General features: G+C 41.8%; 1 long non-coding RNA gene across 1 annotated transcript; it reads left to right on the top strand.

The window, feature by feature from the left end:
- Positions 1-329: 329 nt before the first annotated feature.
- Positions 330-5,644, top strand: LOC103748442. Its single transcript, XR_607908.2, has 3 exons — positions 330-421; positions 2,380-2,492; positions 5,593-5,644. It is a non-coding gene; the product is annotated as an uncharacterized LOC103748442 (long non-coding RNA).
- Positions 5,645-15,122: the final 9,478 nt, after the last annotated feature.

Raw genomic sequence — 15,122 nt, 5'->3', positions numbered from 1 at the left:
TTTTTTTAAAGTTAAAAAAAAATTTTAATTAAAATTTTTTTAAAAAGAGAATACATTTTTAATATAAGTAGACAGATTATATTTTGCATCTGCTGGCAATAAGAGTTAATGCGTGTAACACAATTGTTTAAATCTCCATACTGCCATTTAGGAATAAGAAAAAAATATTTAAGTGCATGGTGAGTGCTAAATGAGATACTGCATCAAAGTTTTTATTCGACTCTATAATTTCTAATGAGCTCTTTGCCAGTTTTATGATGTCGTCTCTTAATGGTTTGGGGAAAGCATTTATACACAAGCTGTAACATAGCTGTTTCCTCCAGGCTGAACATGACCATGGCTGTCTGGAAGCCAAGGACTGGAGTGACCTTCAGGAGTCCCTCAGGAGACTCAGGCCTTTTAACATTCCGTGGAGGGAGAGGTAAGGTCCTGGGACTCAGGAGGCCTTCTCAAATCCTCACAGGCCCCTCCCCTCTCCAGGATTCCACTGTATAAAAATCAAATAATTGAAATAGAGCTTCTCTGTGGTATGGCTGCCTTTAAGTTATCCAGGGGACTCCCTAGTGTGTTGCTGCCTGTGCATCGAGATGGACTCTTTTCCTCAGTCTGTCAGAGCCCTCTCTATTTGGGGCGAACAGACATTTTTCAATGTCTCCTCAGGAAAAGACACAATGTGAGCGTATCAATGGTGTGGTTTTACTAATTCTAACATCCGCCTTGCTGGTTTGGGTGCCTACTGTTTTGCTTGGTTCTTCTGGCTTAACATGCCTTGAATCTTCGTTTGTTTTACAATCTCCCATCTTTTCTGAGCAAATTAATGCTTAGTGATCGAGACCCAGAATAATACTGCTTTCCACTACAATGGCTTTTCATTCTCTCCCCTTACACTTGGATTGTGCTAGCAGCTTGGAACTAAGATTCAGGGTTACAGGCCAGAGTAAAATCAATATCATATGTTTCTGGGTCATTGTCTTTATCTCAAAGCAGAGAGAAGGGAGTCACATTAGGACTCCTCTGTCTTTGAGGGGGATGAATACCAGTCCGCAAGCCTTCAGCAGCTGAGTCCTCAAAAGCTTCACTGTGTCTCAGCTACATTCAGTAAGTTGCCAAAGAGCCTCAGAGCCAAAATGGCAGTTCTTGAGGGTCCAGGACACAGAGCAGTGATTTCCCAGACCTCAGTGAAGTGCTGCCTCTCAGCTGCTTTTTGAGTGTCAGCAAATCCTCCTCGCCAAAAGCATTCTGGTCTACCTCTTGGAACTCTATCTCCTTGTTCCAATTACTTCCTATATCGAAGGTATTACAGTTTGAATGTGAAATGCCCCTCACAGGCTCACATGTTTGAACACTTGATACCCAGCTGGTGGCCCTGTTTTGGAGGACTGTAGAACCCTTGGAGCACGAGGCGTGGCTAATGGAGGTGGATCACTAACTGAGGGCCATTGAGGATATAGTCTGCCCTGTTTCTGGCCCAAGCTCTCTGCTTCTCTTGGGTGTTATATTAGAAGCAGCTGCAAGCTCTTGCTGCCACAAACCAAGCCTCTTCAACCCTCCCCACTATGATGGACTGTGTCTCTTAAACCATGAATCAAAATAAACTTCTCTTCAAGTGGTCAACTGACTTTCTCCTTTCCCCCCTTTTATTCAGTCTGAGATCCCAGCCTATAGAATGGCACCCACATTCAGGACGGGTCTCCTACCCTCTGTTAAACCTCTCTGGAACATCACAGATACACTCAACAGTATGCTTCATTAATGCCATGCTCTAGGTGTTTCTTAATCCAAGCACTTGTCAATGGAAATTAACCATAAGAATTGTTTCTGGGAGATATTTTGTCACAGTGATACTAATACATTAGTTGCCTGGTACTTGTCAGTATGTGTGTGTGTGTGTGTGTGTGTGTGTGTGTGTGTGTCTGTGTGTGTGTGATTTGGCTTTTCATGTTGACTTCGTGCAGGAGACTTGTTTGGAATTGTAGCCTGCCAGTCCTGGAATCTAAAATATGGGCTAATATTATAGTTGGAGAGGCCAAAAATAAATATATTGTGCCAGATAGGTTCAAGGGAAAAAAAATAAGGCATAATAAGGGAGACAGTGATGCCAAGGATGGAGGAGTTTCCAAAAAGACCTTTCCAAAATAATGACTCTTAAGCTTATAACTACCAAAAGTGAGAGAGGTGATTGTTTCAGACAATTTTGGGGATTTTAGGGCAGTGTATGCAGAAGGGGTACAGGCACAAAGAGATAAAATTTTGAGGTAAGAGAGGTAGATGGGGCCTTGCAAGTCATTATACTGTTCTTGGATTTTACTCTGAATTAGAGGAGAAGCCATTAAAATTTCTGAGCAAGAGGGACTAACTTGATCTTTCCTGCATTTTAAGAAGCTCACCCTGGCCTCTATATCAAGAACCTCTGATAATGGATAAAGGAAGAAGTGGTCCCAGCTGGGAAGTTGCTGTCATAATGCAGATGAGAGGGTGAAGCATCATGAAAGGTATTTTGAAATATTACTTTTGATTAGGCCTGGCATCAACTCTATATAGAAAGTACCATTGCCATTTTACAGATGGAAATGGAAGCTCAGATAGGCTGAGTGATTTGGCCAAGATCACACAGCAGTTAACTTGCAGAATCACTACTCAATCTCACCTTTTGGGATCCTAGAGCCCATGGTGCTTTTACTAACCATTCTAAGTTAAGTTGCTCTGGGGAATATTCCCACTGGAACCCCACTCATCTAGTCTGGATCAGAAACAGAAGCATAATTTCCTGGGAGAGCCCAGGCTTTAATAAATTCTGGAAATTATTTCTTTTTAAAAAATATTTTATTTATTATTTTTATTTTATGTGTATATGTGTATTGCCTGCACGCATGTGAATGCACCCGTGTCATACAATGCCACGGAGGTCAGAAGAGAGCTTCGGATTCCCCTGGAACTGGAGTAAAGGACGGTTCAGAGCCTCCATGTGGGTGCTGGGAATCAAACCCCATCCTCTGCAAGAGCAGTCAGTGCTCTTAATTGCTGAGCCATCTCTCCAGCCGGAAATGATTTTCTTTTACCTACAAATCCGTGGGCCCCTAGAACTCAAAGGATGAGTGTCCATACCTGCTGCTGGCATAGGGTTTCTCTCCTCTCTCTCTCTCTCTCTCTCTCTCTCTCCTCTTCTCTATTTGGGATTTGAGTATCTCACTACCCTAGGCAGTGCTTTTCCGTGCCCAAGAATCAGAAGCTGGGTCTTCGCGCTAATACCTCCTGTGGCCTCAGGAACACAGGCACACTGATTACCAGTCAACCTTGGGTCGAAGAACTTTCCCGACTCAGCAAGGCTGCCAGTTCCTCCTACACAATTCTTTGCCGCTTGTTGGCAGTGGTATCCAGGAGTGGCTGGAGAGTTCTGATAACAGCTTGCTGGTTCGATTCCAGCACAGGAGCTCAGACCGCGCTGAAGACTTATCAGAAGGTGAAAAAAAAAATCACTGACAGAGGAAATTAATAAGGACCACTTCCGAAACTTTGCCTCCTTCCACGATGCGTTCATGACTAAAGCATCACCTTGGAGCTAACTGAGACGCCAGAAAACGAAACAAACCCCATGAATGGAAATTAACAATCAGGCTGTGACCCACTTATAGTGATCTCTTGCCAAAGGCCTGCCAGAGAGCAGAGCACGCACCCTGAGCTAAGGGGCCTGTGTGTTCAACCGTCTGAGGGAAATGACACAACATCCTCCTGATTCCCTTGCCGGACTGCCCCCTCTTGCCTTCTCACTCCGCTCTCGGGACCTTTTCCAGGCAGAGAGTTGGAAAAGGGACCACTATGAGCCACTGTGGACCCTGGCTTGTTAAAATTATATTCTTACTGGGGCTGGAGAGGTGGTTCAGTGGCTAAGAGCACTGACTGCTCTTGCAGAGGACCCAGGTTCAATTCCAGCACCCACATGGCAGCTAACAACCATCCGTAACTCCAGTCCCTCTTATGACCTCTGCAGGCATTGCACAACATGGGTGCACCTACCTACATGCAAGCAATATACTCACACATATAAAAAATAAAAATAATAGAATATTTTTCAAAAATAAATCTCATTCCCTTGAGAGAGCATGTAGAAATTCAGTAATAATTAACCCACAGTATCTTGGTGGAGGGCAGAAGAAACTGAATGAGGAAGATGTCCAAGTTGCAGAGCACCTTGAAGCCATAAAGCTATATAAACTAAAGGTGCTCTGCCAGAAAAGGACTGTGTAAATGAGTTGATGAGACTAGCAACTGACCTGGGGGATGGACAGAAGTGAAGGATGGGCCACTTCTGAGGGTCTTTGGAATCCTGATGTTTTCTTTTGTTTTTGAGACAAAGTCTCCCTATAGTCCCAGCTGGACTGGAACTTAACCATATAAACCAGGCTGGCCTTGAATTCAGAGAGATTCACCTGCCTCTGCCTCCCAAGTGCTGGGATCAAAGGTGTGCGCCACCACACCTGTCTCTGATGCTTTCTGATTCTGGATCCCTTGGAACTGGAGTTATGGACAGTTGTTAGCTGCCATGTGGGTGCTGGGATTCGAACCTGGGTCTTCTGCAAGAAGAACTTAACCACTTAAGCCATCTTAACCACTGAGCCATCTCTCCAGCCTCGAAACGCATTCTTTAAGTGCTGGTTGCAACTAAACATATGAGCACAGCTGGGAACTTCTGAACGTTTAAGTAGAAGATCATTAATTACTTTGGGAAGTTTGCAGAATGACCTCAAACACAGGGTTTGGATTCTATAAAGATCCAGGTCTTCATTCAATTTTCTGAAAGATTTTTGAGAGACCCAGGCTCTCATTCAGTTATAAGAATTATAATTCCAGATGTGTCCCTTAAACTACAGGCCATCTGCATGATGGAGTACCAATCACCCAAGACTGATGAATTTCCTAAGCTAACACACAAAGCTCTTGAAACATCAGTGGCTTTGTCTTATTACATTAAGTGTTGAGTATTTTTGTAGCTGTTGTTATTGTTGTTTTGTATCAGACTGAACCTAGGGCCTCACACATGTTAGACACACTCTCAACGACTGAGCTAGATGCCCAGTTATCTTTTACCTTTTTGTCTTGAGACAGGATCTCACAAAGTTAATCACTTGAGATCCTCTTGCCTCATTCCAGGTACATCATTTCTATCACACCAGCACAGCCGTTTGCATCAGTAAAATGTTTGGATCAGCCCTTCATGTTGATGGAAATATTCTTCCTAGCAACAACCAAACAAATGTCTACTTAAAATAACATTTTTAAACTCCAAAGTATTCTCTTTTTTCAAGTTTTTTAAAATTGATTTTTTGCAAATTTCACTCAATAGATTTTGATCATGTTTAGACCCCCCTCCCCTATCTGCACTCTGTTTTTGTTCCTTTGTCTGGAGATAGAATCTCACTATGTAGCCCTGACTGGCCAGAATTCCCTTTGTAGAACAGGCTAGCCTCAAACTCATTGAGATCCTCTGTTGGGATTAAAAGTTCGCACCACCACGCTGGTATGAAAGTGTTCTCCCTGAAACAGGAACAAAAGCCACTGAATGGTTACTTCTGTCTACCTTCTCTCAATCTGCAGTGATAATGAAAGCTAAGAAGAACCAGGACCAGACATCCCTCACCAGGACTCCCAGAGGAAGCTTGCAGACTTCACTGTAGTGTGCTGAGGCTCACTTCAATTCAAGCTCTGTTGTATGAACAAGTCTTCCCTGTTTTCAAAGACTTCTGACAAGAAATTTAACAGCTACGCCTCCAGGAGGAGGAGGGGCCCACAGACTGCTGCTTTGCGTCTTTTCCTCCTGCCAAAAACACAGGAGTGGCTTTCTAATAGATATGTGCACATGCAAGGCATCATTTTCAAAACGTGTACAAGGGAAAACAAGTGGCAGCGCTGAGTTTACTGAGCATCTCTACCCAACCGCAGGCATTAGGGATCCTCACAAAGTGGTGATGTAGGACCTGTGTCCTTTTAACACACTGCTTTACTCTCTCAGCTTATTCTAGAAATAGCATTCCCTGGGGTCGCTTGGTCTAAGATGTTATTCTGGCCAGAGTACTTTGTTCAGTTCCACTGCCCAAGTTCCTGCTTTGTTTGTTTGTTTGTTTGCCCCTGACAAGATTAGGCCCTAAACATTAATGTTGCCTGGCAAATTCTGCCTTTGCTGTTGATGCTCCCAGAATAACCATAACCTTTCCTTTCTGAGGGAAGTGACAGTGTACTTATAGGCAGATAGTCCTGGGTTCTAACCTTGAGCCTATCAGGTCTTAGTTGGGTGGTTTTGAGCCTCTATTTTTATTATTAACAAGAACACAAAATAATAAAATGTGATGTCTCAGGACAAATTGCTTCGTAGACCATTATAATATACATTGTCTCATTTTAGTCACAGTACGAAGTATGTACATTATTATTCCCATTTTACAAATAAGAAAAATGAGCCCCTAGTCGCATGGCTAGTAAGGAGCAGAAGTAAGAACTGAATCCTAGCTGATTGCAAAGGTCAACGGACCTTCCTGTGAGATGGCAGGTACACTGAGCTCCCTATACAGACCCTTATTTGTAATGTCCATACTAATCTATGTCAGTAGCTGAGCCTGAGTAATAACAGCATGGATCCCTGGAGAAACAACATAACTCTCTCTTTTGTATATATACACATTTTTTTTAACATGCCTCACAGGTGCTATCAAAAAACATTTGGATCTATAACTACGACTTATCACTTTCCCTTAGGTTCCTGTTGGGGCTGGGGACTGCAAGCTCCTCCTGATTCTGGAGACAGACGCCTGCTGGTGACCGCCTGTGGCAGCTTACCTAAAAGCCCATGACAATCTGGGCAGGCTCCCAGCTGCTGAAATTAGCCTGCAGGATCCTTGTAGGCAAAGGTATATTTTAGGACAGTCATGCTGAACAGCATCACAGAACAGCAAGTGATCAGAGCACAGCCCTTTCCTCATCTCCTCAAGTGTTCAAACGGCTCATGCTCGTGCTTAACCCAGTTTGGTACATTGCTTGCAAGAATCTATTTACCTGAATATCAACTAATATCCATATGCATACAATCCAGGATCAGAATAATACTTTTCTGATAAAATTTAATCATAAAATTCTTTTCTTTAGAGTACTACACATTTTAGTTAGCAAATTCATTTACTATGGATACTTTAATTAGCTGCTAAATTCTTCCAGGGCAATCATTCAGAATGATCGGTGATGATAATGACTGGTGACAATGCTTCCTCTTTTTTTAAAAAAAATTATTTATTATTTTTATTTTATGTATATGTGTGTATTGCCTGCATGTATGTAAGTGCACCTGTGTTGTTCAATGCCCACGGAGGACAGAAGATGCTGTCAGATCCCCCAGGACTGGAGTTACAGACAGTTGTTAGCTGCCATGCGGGTGCTGGGATTCGAACCTGGGTCTTCTGCAAGAACAACCAATGTTCTTAACCGCTGAGACACCTCTCCAGCCCTGTAACAATGCTTCTTAATGAATTGCCATGAGCAATAAGTATTGACTCAATAGCTCAGCATGGAAAGAAGTTTCTGATCTAGGTTGGGAATACCCCAAATAAGACAGGAGAAAACTTGGAATGTATTTATTCCATGCCACCACTAGCAAATTCCCCCTCAGCATAACTTATAAATCAGGAAGCAGGCTAAGAGCCATTATCATTCTCAAGGTCATTCTATGGCAAGAGATGAAGCCAGGAATCCTGACTTCCAGGGCAGAGAAGTCACATCACTTCACATCTGTATTCTACTGAACAGCTGTGGCAGGAACAATGCCCAGGGAACTTGTCAGTCACTCCATCTTTGGATGGAACTCAGAGGCTATCCCCTTGTTTCTATTCATAGGAAGAATCCAAAATACTTGTTGAATAAAAAATAGAGATAAGGCTGGGGAGATGGCTCAGTGATTACAGCACTTGGCATCAGTGCAAGAGGACCAAAGTTGAAATATCCAGAACCTACATAAATGCTAAGTGGGCCTGGCAACTTGCCTATAATTCTAGTCTAAGAATTCAGAAATGGGGATCTCAAAGCAAGCTGGCTAGCAATGTGGGGATGACTTTTAAAATATGGACATGCTCTGGACAGATGGTTTTTTTCTTAACTTACAACCAAAAAATTAAAACTTTTCTGAGCTTGTTTATAATGTAGACAACTCACTGAGCCATGTGCTCCTCTTGTGACTTGGGCATACGACCTTAATCTCTCAGAAACCCTTTCTTGCCCTCTACCCAAGATAGTGTATGATTGCATGTATGTATGTTTTCATTTTATCAAAACATCAAAGTGATGCAAACTGTACTTATCTCATTGGAAGCAATGAGAGAAATTTATAGCATCTGTTTGTTTATGATTGTGTGTGTGTGTGTGTGTGTGTGTGTGTGTGTGTTATTCTAGGTTTGTAGGGGTCACAAGGGACATGATCCTCTGATACAACAGTGCTGCTTTAACTTCCCCATTTCCAGAATTTCATGCTGGATATACTGTTTTAATAAAAGAAAGGACAGGCCTCTTTAGGAGAAAGCTCAGTTCCAAGAGAAATCTGCAAGAACAGGCTCTCAGCAGTTCAGGTCTACTCTTGGCCTTAAAATGGATGCTAAAAGGTTGTTTTCTATTAAGGCATAACTGTTATGTGGCATAGTAAATGCCACAGAGCAAGAGTGAGACTAGCTGTATCTGGGCGCTTTGGTTTTGATTAAGAGATCCTGCCTCAAAAAGTGTAAGATGGGGCTGGGCATGATGGCATACACCCTTAATCTCAGCACTCAGGAGGCAGAGGCAGGTGGATCTCTGTGAGATCAAGGCCAGCCTGGTCTACATAGCAAGTTCCAGGTCAGCTGGGGCTACAGGGAGAACCTGTCTCAAAAAAAGTAAGATTGAAGAATAATCTAGGAAGATTCCCAACATCAACCCTGGGCCTCCAGATGCACACAAACACATGTGCACCCCCACACTGTGAACACAGATATACACACATGTACACCACATATACAAACACAGGAAAACAAGAAAAAGAGAAAAAAAGAAATGTTAACAACTCAAATTTGAGAAGAATCTATAGAAACCTAGACATTTCAAACACCCAGCCTTCTGTTTCATCTGCACAGTCACCTGAAGTTGACAACTGCCCCATTTCACAGACTAGGAGCTGGGACATAAGGGTGTTAGGTAAGTCGGCCATGCATAAGTAATAGATCTAGCATCTGATATTAGACTTTGCGACTCCAGGCCCCTCTGACTTCCTCCCAGTAACAGCTTATTAAAACTTCCATAAGTGTCTCCAGTAGGGAGAATTTAAAGATTCCCCCTTGGTTCTGTAAAGATTCCAGAAACTTCATTATACAATATACTCAATGTTTCATTTTAGGTAAAGACACAGCATTTAGCTCAGTAAGAGGGAAACAGAAACCACCGTCCTTACCCTTGAGAAATTATCCTTCCTTCTGGTTGATGAACTGAAATTCTTCATAGAGATCTTGGTTAAAGTGTGGCTGCTGGCCAGAATGCTAAGAGGGATAATAACAAATTACAAACTCAAGCATCTCCCCTACTGTTTCATTGTAGAAAGCTTGTTGCTACACAGATAAATCTTCTAACCAGTACACAGGAGAAAAACAATACCAGTTCTGCATTTTGCCCAGATTGACAGTCATATGCCACATGGGTTTACAATTTACCATATGATATTAAAAGCTCTGATTCACCATTGTGTTTGTTTGTTCAGTCTGTTAAGATAGGGTCTCATATAACTCAGGTCAGCCTTGAACTCATTTTATAGTCAAGGATGATCTTGAATTCCTGCCGCCAGATGCCACTATCTCCAGCTCTCAAATGCTGGGATTGCAGGCCTCTCCCATCATGCCTGATATGAACCCACCATCTTTACCTTTAATTCTTTCAAATACACAAATTTTCCCCTAGTCATTACTGGGCCAACTGTGAATATGCAGCTCTTATTAAAATCTCCCTGACTTGTACAGATCTATATCAATCTTAGTCTCTCCCTCCCTCCCTCCCCCCCCCCCTCCCACTCGCTCTTTTCCCCTTTCTCTATTTATTTTATTTGTTTTTTCTACATTTATTCTTTCACTTTCTCTTACTTTTTCCCTCTGTTCCTCTTATTCTTCCTATATTTATTACATTGGCTTGCTATGCATATTGTACACCTCTAGATATTTAAAGTTATAATTTAGTAAACTATAGAGAAGCCAAAATTGGAAGTTGGGGTTTAATTTTTTTTTCTTAAAAGAAATGGGTAGAAGTGTACCAGCCCAGAATGGTAAAGACCAAATCTTTTGACAATTGGGGAGCTGCTGATAGACTCTGTGTGAGTGGCTGCCCGCTGCATGGAGAGGCAAAGGGCAGGTGGTGCATACTGCTTAATTGTCTCTCCTGCCAAAACCAACACCTCTTCCTCCTGCTTTCTCTTCCTTCCTTTCCGCTCCCTCTGCACCCAAGTGCAGCTCAGCATCAGCCTCACCTCCGTCCACTGGTACCAACAATGGCCTTCCGGTGACTGAGTGTATTAAGTACCTTTTAGTTGCCATTGTGTGACTTTTATGCCACTCAGTTTGTTTCCTTCTCCTCAAACTCTCCTCTTTAGGCCAATACTAACAACCATTATTAATTACATTTATTACTGTTTACATTCATAGAGGGCTTACAATTTATAAGACAAACATTCAGTACTTTCTATCCATTCTGTCACTGAACATATTCATGATCCCCTGAGGTATTACTGGTCCTACATTACAGATGAAGAAATTGTGGCATAAAAGGTTAAGTAATTTGTCAAAAGCAACACAGCTGGTAAAGAGCAAAGCCAGATTCTGAATCCAGCTTTATTTGCTCTAGAATTCACAAGCATTATGCTATGTTGCCTCAAGTGTTTTCAAGACAATGGCTTTTTAACTCAACTGGACCGCTTTAACAAATTACCATTGATTGGGTTGCTAAAATAACACTTATTCCTCATGATCCAGCAAGCTGGGAAATACAAGATCAAGATGTACAAAGCCCTAGAAGGTACAGATTTAAGATATATGGGTGAGCAGGCTGGCAACATGATTCAGCGGGAGAAAAGTGCTTGCTATGAAAAGGTGAGGACTTGAATTTGAATCCCCAGAACCCACACAAAATCCAGACACATAGCACCAGCATTTGTCATCCCATAGCTCCTATGGGGAAATGTAAGGCAGAGACAGGAGAGTCCCTGGAAGTTCATGGGCCATACACGGCTGGCATACACAGCAGAAAAATAGGAAACCATTAACTGCTAAGGTAGAAGGCAAAGGCTGACATGTACGGTTGCCCTCTGACCTCCACATGTACACCACGGCATGTGCACCTGAGTCACACACGTGAATGCACACACACACACACACCACATATGCATGCACGCAAACACACATGAAACATAGCTGAACTTTCATAGTGCTAGAAGGCGCTATGTAGGCTGCTTGTGGAGAAAAGTCATCAACAGGCTTACCCAAATACAGACCCTGTGAGCTACAACACCAACTCACCAGTCAAGATGTGTCCACTGGTACAATAGTGGCATGTCTGTTACAGGAGTAACTATTTTCCAATTGGATTTGAGGCCCACTCCACAGGAGGTAATCCGTGACTGGCACTGAAAATGTGATAAAAAACCCAAGGTTAGGGAGGTCATAAGTCCTAGGGGGAACCTACTACTGCTGTTTTGCAAAACAGGCATGGTATCAAGTTGCCTTCTAAATATTTATATTTATACCCACGGGTTAGTGTGACTGTCAGCCTTGGCCAGAGGAGTTTCTTTGTACAGTGGGAATGATTCGAAGAGATTCGTAACTGGTCAAAGGGCTTAGAATGACTGCTGACTGTTTACCCCTAAACAACATCTGTATCACCCCCCCCCAAGACTCAGAGAACATTGCAGAAGAAGGAAAGAGAGAATGTAAGAGCCAGAGTATGGGGAGACATAACATGGTTGTCATACTTATGAACTGAGAGCATCATGGTTACCTGTACAAGACCTACCCAAGATGCCTGTCAGCATTTCATCATGGATGTGGGAGGGGCTCATGAAGCCCCTTCCTCCCTAAGGAGCTATTGGCAGTTAATGATTTATTGAGAAAGAGAAGTCATTTTATTTAACTTTAATTTAAAATTTTCCTACAATATAACCTGATGGCCTTTAGGTCCACTACCTCATGCACACCTCCACCACCACCCCCAATTTAATGTACTCTATTATATATAAGCACTCTGCAGCCTCTTGTTCTCTGCACATGGTTTCTGTGTTAATCACCATCTGCTGTATAAGGAAACTTCTCTGGTGAGAGCTTAGAGATGCTTTAATCTATGGGTATAAAAATAAGTCTGTTTAATACAGTAACTATTTAGTAAAAAAACTAGTATTAGACTCTCCCCTATGTCCTGTGCCCTGTCTAGCCTCAGGATCCTAAGCCTTCTATCAATGGCAGGCATGGGCTCCATCCTATGAAACAGACCTTAAATCCAATTTCAGAGTGGTTAGTTACTCCCATAATATTTGTTCCATTATTGCACCGGTGGGCATATCACAGGAGTCACACCTTGGATTATTTTCTCCTTCTGGTAGCATGCACAGCTACCATGCATACTATGAATACTAGCCAGCACTATGAACAGTACCCAATAGAGATGAAGCTCTGAAGTCAGCACCAGCTTGATTTCTCCTTGTTTGTTCTGCAGCTCATGTCTGTACGTGTCTTCAGCTATAGGATATTGCCATCAAGTTCTGGTAACTAAGAGGAGGGGCAATGGCCACTATTGTCTGAGGGTCTATGGAACCCCTGGTCAACAGCTTCTAGTGATGGAGTCCATTCCTGGCACTGAGGGTTTTTTTTTTCCCATTAGCCTATGATGTCTACAAGAGGCAATGTCCCCTTTTTACAATGTGTATGTATGTACTTTAAGAAGCTTCTACAGTGATAGGTTTCCATATGACTTTTTCTAAAGACCTTTAGTGTTACTTATCCCTCCCCATTCTCCCTCCTCTGCTCTGTCCTCCTATTCCCCGCCCCATTTAGCTCTTCCTACTCTAATGTTCCCTTTCCCCCTTCATATCACTGCATCCTACCACCTCTCCCAGGAAGCATTCTCCACCCCTGCCAACCATGGCCATTTATTAATTTCCTGACCTCTCTAGATTTTCAAATTGAAACATGCATATTTAATATTTCAAAGCTAGGATCCATCTATGAGAGAGAACATGCAATGTTTGTCTTTCTGGGTCTGGGTTCCCTCATTCAGGATGATTATTTCCAGTTCCATCCATTTACCAGAAAATTTCATAATTTCATTTTTTAAAAGCTGAATAATATTCCATTGTATATATGTACAACACCTTCATTATCCATTCATCACTTAATGGATATTTAGCTTGTTTCCATTTCCTGGCTATTATGAAAAGGACAGCAATGAACATGTATTTCTATAGTAGGGTATATAGTCTTGGGGGTATATGTCCAAGAATGGTATGGCCAGATCAAATGGTAAATCAATTTTGAGCTTTTTGAAGAATCTCCACACTGATTTCCACAGTAGCTACACCAGTTTGCACTCCCACCAGCAGTGGATTTTTGGACCTTAGCCATTCTGAGTGGGGTAAGATGAAATCTCAAAGTGGTTTTAATCTGCATTTCCATAATGACTAAAGATATTGAACATTTTTGAAGTATTTCTCAGCCATTTGCAGTTCATCTTTTGAGAACTCCCTGTTCAGCTCCTTGTCCCACTTTTTAATTGGGTTGTCTGTTGGTTTTTTGATGTTTAATTTTTGAATTCTTTGTATATTCTAGATATTAACCCTCTGTCAGAGGTATAACCAGTAACAATTTTTTTCTTATTCTGTAGATTGCGCTTCACTTGAATGATGGTGTCCTTTGATGTACAGATTTTTTTGCTTCATGAGGTCCTATTTGTCAATTGTTGGGCCTAGTGCTTGTGCTGTAGGAGTCCTGCCAGAAAGTCCTTTTCTGTGCCTATTTTTCAACGTATTCCTTTCTCCTCTATCAGATTCAGGGTACTGGGGTTTATGTTGAGGTCCTTGTTTCTATTTGGAATTGAGTTTTGTGCATGGTAAGAGATAGGGACCTAGTTTCATTCTTCTACATGTTGTTATCCAGTTTGACCAGCATCATTTGTTGAAACATACTATTTTTTCTCCAGTGTGTATTTTTGGCTTTTTTGGTCAAGAATCATATGGGTATAAATGTGTGAATTTAAATCTGGGACCTCAGTTCTAGTGCACTGACCAATGTACCTGCTTTATGCCAGTACCATGCTGTTTTCATTACTATAGCTCTGTATTATAATGCAATTAAGGATGGTAATGCCTCCAAGCAGCTCTTTTATTCTTCAGGATTATTTTGACTATCCTGTGTGATTCGCATTTCCATATGAAATTTGAGATTTTTCTTTCAATTTCTGTGAAGAATTGACTATGCTGCACATTTTATATCCATGACGACTTAGTCATAACAACCACCCAAGCATGAAGTGCTCCCATGATTGATTCCAGTTTATGTTGAGGAAACTCTTAATGTAAGTAATGAACACTCCTAAAAATTGGAAAAATATCTAAAAAACAAAGAACCATAGGAAAATACATCTTGAATTTTGTTGCCCAGAAAGGATGTTTAAAATATTTTGCATGTCTTTACTCACAGTCTTATTTCTGTAGCTTTTTACGCAGTTGAAGCCATGTGAACAATGATGTCCATGAAGCCATTTCCTTTCCCTCCCAGGCATATATCACAGCCTCCCTTGAAGTAAAGTGTGCTGCGTGCCTTCCTTTTCACCAGTGAAATATAACTAGAAGCAAGAAGTCACTTCCAGACCAAAGTGACACTTAATGGTCATGTCCTAAGAAATGCATTTCTGGGTGATTTTTGTCATGGTGTTAACACCATAAAGTGTACTTACACAGTCCTCCATGTGATCGTGACACAAAGAGACAGAGCAAACACAAGATGGGTAAGGATATTGCCAGCATAACACAATGTGATGGTTAAGTTCAACTGTCAACTTGACACAACCTGGAATCGCCCAAGAAGGAGTGTCAATTG

This window comes from Nannospalax galili, unplaced genomic scaffold (assembly GCF_000622305.1).
Source record: "Nannospalax galili isolate Female #2095 unplaced genomic scaffold, S.galili_v1.0 scaffold1245, whole genome shotgun sequence".
Taxonomy (NCBI): domain Eukaryota; kingdom Metazoa; phylum Chordata; class Mammalia; order Rodentia; family Spalacidae; genus Nannospalax; species Nannospalax galili.
Note: the sequence above shows the minus strand (reverse complement) of the source record. Positions and strands in the feature narration are given on the sequence as shown.